The sequence below is a fragment of the Canis lupus genome, chromosome 28 (assembly GCF_011100685.1).
Source record: "Canis lupus familiaris isolate Mischka breed German Shepherd chromosome 28, alternate assembly UU_Cfam_GSD_1.0, whole genome shotgun sequence".
In the NCBI taxonomy this organism is placed as follows: Eukaryota; Metazoa; Chordata; class Mammalia; order Carnivora; family Canidae; genus Canis; species Canis lupus.
In genome coordinates, this window is record NC_049249.1 from 13,932,625 (window position 1) to 13,938,832 (window position 6,208).

Consider the following 6,208-nt stretch of genomic DNA (forward strand, 5'->3'; position numbering starts at 1 on the left):
CTAGTTAGATTGCCTGCCCCTCTGTTCAACCCACTCTGGTCCCCGCCCCAGGCAGAGTGGGGAACCAGGTCTATGTGGGTAGAACCCCAGTGTAAAAGCACATACTGGATGAACGAGAGGAGACTCTGGGCCATGAGCATGGGCTGCACCCTAGGATTCCCCCTTGGAATCCACCCATTGCCCTGCTGCAACCAAGCAAAGTCAGGTAAGCCTGTTTCCTCAGCTGCCAACTGTGACCTAGCTGGCTGGGGGTCCGTCCAGGAGCCGGTTTTTCATTCCCCACATCTCTCTCCATGCTGGCCATACCTAGCCTGGGTGAGGCTCAGTGTTTATTGACTGATTGAAGCAGAAAATGAAAACTTAAGTTCAGGAGGCCAAGATCTAGTGTATGGATGGAGACAGTCTCCTACGCGCCGGGGCCACGCCCAGAGCCTGGCGCCACCACAGGAGAGATTGCAGTTGGCTGGGTGTCTGAGCTTGTCCTCTGGGGCCCAAGGCAGGGAGCCCGGGCTCTCGGGAGGGGCGTGGTCCGGAATCCTCACCCGAGGGCTTGGCAGTCCCTCCCGCAGAACCGCAGGGCTCCTCCAGAGGCTGAGCCAGAGGACAGCTCTTTAGTCCTGTCTGGAGCCAGGAGGCCCCAGGAACTGCTCTCGACAGCTCGAGCAGGTTGGATACTTGGGGCGAATTCCAAGACCACCGCGGAAGCAGGAGTAGGGATGTGAACCCTGTGCCAAGGATAGGGGGGCTCGTGCTGTCCCGCCGAAGGAGGTCGGCTCCACGCTGAAGGAGGGGACGCGGTCTGGGCTCTGTGGCAGCCTGGGATTGCGACCCTGGCTAGGGGCTTCGCCCAGCTGTGCTCGAAGGCGCCCCCTGGCGGGTCTGTCGATAACACGTGCCCACCTGCGGAGCCGAGACGGAACCCTACCCGAGGGGATCACAAGCACCCCCGGGAGTCCGTACTCCTTGATCGCTTTTGCAGACTTTGTAGAGAATTGAAATGCAGCCTCTCTGTAGCCTCAGTTTCCCCCCTCCCGGCCCTGCTGATTCAGGCCGCAGAGCCTGGAATACAAGGAATCCCTGCTGCTCCACCCCCGCCCCCTCCCCGTCTCTGCTCCGCGGACGGGCTTTAATAACGTCGCTGGAAAGTGACACGCGATTTATTATTAAAGTAATGCAGGGACGGGAAAGGTTTAATAAACGCGCTGCGATGCCGAGGATTATTCACCGCAAATAAATGAGTGCGCGGGCATGTTTTAATAAATAATTTCCCGCTGCTCCCGGGGGAAGAGAGGGGAAGAGGGGGGGATGCTGAGGCGCTGCCAGAACTCTCGGCCTCACCTCCCTCACGGGTTTTCCAGCCTTGCCTGCGTTTTTCGTTCGAGGTTGCTCACACCCGAAGTGTGAGGTTCCAAGAGAGCTGACTCTGAGTGTCCCACCCTACTTCTCCCATCTCCGGGATTTTAAGTGGTTTGCTTAAGATGAGAGAATGCACTTCGACTCCGAACCCGAGACCCCGAGTCAACTCTGTACCGGTGCAGGAGGGGTTAACCGGGACCAGCTCCTCCCTAGCCGAGGGTTCTAGGTCCCAGGGTCTGGCCCTTCTCTCCGCTTTTGGCTGACCCCCCGGCTGGGCGTCCAGGGCGAGATGTCGGGAGTACACCGAGGTTGGGGGGCTGTGTGTACAGGTGTGTGGGCGCCACGTGTGTACAAATGACCCTGACTCCCTCGTCCGCCGTAGTGAGGAATCTGCTTATTACTAGGAAGGCTCCTAGTAAAGGTCCTTGAGCTGCGCTGTTCTGAACCGATGGAGTCCGGGTGAAGCCCAACTTTTGGCTCACTGGTGAATGAGGGTGGATTTGAGGACTGAGCAGAACTGCCCCCCCCCCCCCAAGGGGAGTCCACCCCTCCAACAGAAGCCTGGAGGCCCGAAGGGATGAGCCCGACTTCGGAGAAGCTCGAGATTGCAGTCTTTGGGGACCAAGGGCACGCCCACCGTCCTGCTGCGTATGGGAGTGAGGGGGAAAGCCTGGGGTACACCGGCTCCGCGTTTTCCACCTCGGCCGAAAGGGACGACAGCTCTGGCGACACCTCTGGCAACACTTGGGAGTACGGGAAGTGGCAAAAGAGTGCCATCTGGTGGATATTTCTGGTTGTAGCAGCCAGGCCGGGCCAGGGGGCCTTAAGACAGTTAAATTGGGAAAATTTGAGTAAAAAGATGCTTCCGTTTGTATTTATTTATGTATGTGAATGTGCACGTGTGTGTAATATATACGTGGCATCTATGTGTGATATATATGTAATATCAATATGTTCTTAGTTATGTGTGTGCTTGCATGCATTATATATGAGGTGTATATATATATGTATATACTATATTATAACATGTGTTATACATGTGGATTATCTAAAAGCACATGTGCGTGTGGATAACCACATGGATACATGTATACATGTGTGTCCATAAGCACTGTATATATGGATGTATTGTTATAAGTGTATATAGCTGTATGTATACATTTATTTGCAAGTGTGTGTTCCATTATGTGCTGTTAGCTCAACAAATATTTGTCCTGTGCCAACATTGCTATAGGAACTGGAAATGCATCACAGGAAAACACATTGTCCCTGACCTTACAGAGCTTACGTTCTCTTGTAACATGTGCATGAGAATGTATGTATACTTAGATTAATTATGTATGTGCATGTTTACATGATTATGTGCACATATGTGTGTAACTCTCCACACGTGTGAGGGGCAGACAGGCCTAAATACTCTTCTGGTGGACTTGGAGACTCCTTGAACTCTTTTTTTTGCTCAAAAGTTCAGGTCTTGTCACTTAGGACTCTAAGTGTGCAGGCAGCTTAGGGCAGAGGGAAAGAGGCTGGAGACATAGGCCCATTCCCTCCTGGGATGTGTGTTTTGGTCACCTCTCCAGCCCTCCAAATGACTAGGTTCTTTCTCATTGGGTGAACAGCTATGGAAATCCACTCAGGGAAATGAGATGTTAATGAAGATCAACTCTTACCTGTCAATGCAAAGCACCTTGGGAAGGAAGGATGATGGTTGGAATGTGTGGGTGTGGGGTCTGGGAAGCTGGGGGTTGGAATGAGTTTTCTGAGGGCAGTGGTGGGTGCATTTAGAGACTAGGAAGGATCCGGTCTTGAAGGTAGTGGTGGGAGCTCTGGGAGTCAGTTGCAGATAATAGAGGGTGGTTTGAGGACTCTGGGAGGGTTGGTCTGGTAGAGAGAGATGGGGCTGTGGGGGGGGGCAAGGAGGGTGGTAATGAGATCAGCATCAGAGACAGAGTTGAGGGGGTGGAGCGATAGAGGCTCTGGTGGCAATCTTAGGGCAGAATCTGGAAGCTAGATCAGTTGGAGCTATCCCTGTCTTTCTTCCCACCCTCCCTTCTCCAGGCTGGGGCCCCTATGTTCCTTGGTCCTCTCTCTGCTCAAGATGGATCCCAGATGTGCTGGTGGCAGAGAAGAGTGTAGGCTCCAGAGCTTGGCCTGGCTTAGGTGACTCACAGGTAGGCAAGGTGAGGCCCCGCTCCCAACATCACTGTACCATGAAGCCTCATCCCAGCCAGCTGGGCCACTGCCCGCCCAGTTGCCATTACCGGCTTTCAGTTTGGGCTCAGCACCAGGGGTTCAAATGAGAGTGAGGCCTGGACCTGGAAAGGGTCATCATAGACGCCCCCTCCCCACATACACCCACACATTTCCGGAACTGAATTAAGAAAGGTGCTTCTGAATGATTTCTTCCTTCCTTCCCTCCTTTGCTAGATGTTTTCCAGATGTAGTCAAGGCCAGGAGTCTTCAGGTACGTCCTCAACCTTGGTCTGGGGCAGCATCTCATGCCTGACTACTTCATCCCAAAACCAGGGTTTCTGTCCCTTTGTTGCCTCTCTTCACTTTGTTTAGCCTCTCTTTTATTTCCAGGACTGAAGTCTTAGGTGCCGGGGCTGTGTCTCCCCTGGTTGGAGGCATGGCAGAGGGGCTGAAGACATGGGCTGACTCCTGGCCATGTGAGTGACTGAAGGCTCTCTGAACAGGGAGAAGAGTTATGAAAGCCAATTTGGGTGACAAATGTTTCTCCGCGATCAAATCTCACCTTCTCCCCTTGGTGGGCAGAACCTTGGGAGGCAACCCGGACTTGAGGGTCTGGAGTTCCCTGGGAGAAAAGACAGAGTCTTTATGAGAAGTGACAGGGTCTCCCAGGATGAAAGTGCGGATCTAGGGACAAATATTCCTACCTCCCCCCACCAACCCCCATCCCAGATCACTGAAGCAGGGCTGGTGAGGCCACACAGGCCTCCTGGATTCAGCTGACCTTTCAGGGACCCAGGTTCTAACTCTGGCTTCCCATTTCCCTCTGCCCCTCCCCCACAGTGTGAACCTGTGGCAGAAGGGTTTAAGTTCTGAGGTTAGTAGTGTGGGGAGGGCTCTCACTGGCAGTGGTCTCTGAAGGGCAATGAAGGGTCTTTGGGAGCAGAACTAGGGCTCGGAGGTTAAGGATAGCCTGGCAGGGGCACATAAGGTTTTGTAGCACAGGTCTGAATGTCAGTTTTACCACTTTTTAAGTGCATACCCTGGGTAGTTTTCTTAGCTTCCCTTCTGTGCCCTCCTCTGAAAGGTAATATAAAACTTCCTCTGTAGAGGTTGTGATGACAGTAGAGGTCTTATAAGTAATGTTTCTGGAACATAATAGGTGTTCAATAAATGATCAATTTTACTACTATAATTTCTGGGCAGAGGAGCTGCATGCAGATGGGGTTTGGGTACCTAGTACAGAGCTTCTTGCTGAAGTGTATGTTGGAGGATGGAGTGATCGCAGTCTGGGGGCCTGCCTGGAGAAGGCCTTAGGAATTGGGCTTTGGAGGAAGGAAAGGGCTAAGGTGGGTGGGGATGCATAGGAACTGGGCTCCCAGAGAACTTGGCAGCCTTCACCCTCACTCTCAGCCCTCCTCAGGGAGCCCCCATCACAGCCCAGGGCTTTAGCTCTGCACTTGCAGGGAGGGGCATCTCCAAACTCACCTCCATCCATCTCTTTTATCTGGGCTGCTGAAGGCTAGAGCTCTAGGGGACCTCTGATGGGGAACAGATACAGACCAGGCGGAAGCAGCCGGAACTGTGCAGAGCTAGAGCTGAGGACCAGGCCAGGGGGTCAGTGAAGACAGATAAAGCTCAGAGCAGCTGGGGACTCAGGGGACCATGGGGAAGGGCAGGGGGGGCTTCAGAGGCTCTGTCCTGGGAGGAGGCAAGTGCCGGAAGCTTCTGATGAGGACCAGTGTCCATCAAGGATTTCAAACATCCAGGCAAGGCCTTTCATTACTCTTTGGGAGGAGGAAAGGAGTAGAGCTTCCTCCCCTAGGTACAGCTGGAGGAAGGCCAGGGTGCCTTCCAGGGATGAGTGTTAGTCTCAGGGTGAAGCTAAACCCAGGAACCGGGTGGCCTCAAGTCCCTGGCCAAAGGCAGGGCTTCTGGGGGCTACCTTACCTTGAAGGTGGAGATGGGGAAAGGGTTGGTAAGCTATTCTATGATTTTAGTTCCTGTTTTAATTAACTTTGAAGGGCTTGGGGCCTCCCTGAACACCAGGGAGAGGAACAGAGCAGACGTTTATTTTCCTCTTTTCCCCTTTAAAGACAATTTTATTAAATCACTTTGTTTTCATTCTGGCTTGAACATGGGGCATTTAAATGGAAAAGTAATTATTTCACCTCGTTTGCTTATGGAGAGAAGAGAGTCAGGAAAGGGAGGGATGCCAATGAGAGGAAGAGGCTGGCAGCTCTGGGCCAGCACATGTGAGCTCACACACGCATGCATGCACACACACACACAAACACAGATACACAATCATGCTTACCTTCACTCCAACAGCAATGTCCCCCACACTGGCACACATTGTGTACCCAGAGAAAGACATGCCTTATCCACACCCTCCCAAATATAGACACCTCAGCACTTGCAAACACACATCTACATTCTTCCAAAGACACACTCCTTCCCCAGAGCCATGCTTACAGGCAGAAGCTCCCTATCTCAGGCGAACATTCACAATACATTGTGCTCACCGTATAGGCACTCTTGCCGATCCTTGCAGACACCCCTTCCAAGCGTTGTGGTTTTGGGTGTGCATGAACATACACACACACAGACCCACCATATTCGAGTCCTTCTGAGCCTATTGAGTTACATCATCACAAGTACA

The 6,208-nt window shown here is 52.7% G+C and overlaps 1 long non-coding RNA gene across 1 annotated transcript; it reads left to right on the forward strand.

Moving 5' to 3' along the window:
• The first annotated feature begins 3,315 nt into the window (after positions 1–3,315).
• Positions 3,316–4,741, forward strand: LOC119866576. Its single transcript, XR_005380513.1, has 3 exons — positions 3,316–3,527; positions 3,784–3,820; positions 3,940–4,741. It is a non-coding gene; the product is annotated as an uncharacterized LOC119866576 (long non-coding RNA).
• The last annotated feature ends 1,467 nt before the right edge of the window (positions 4,742–6,208 follow it).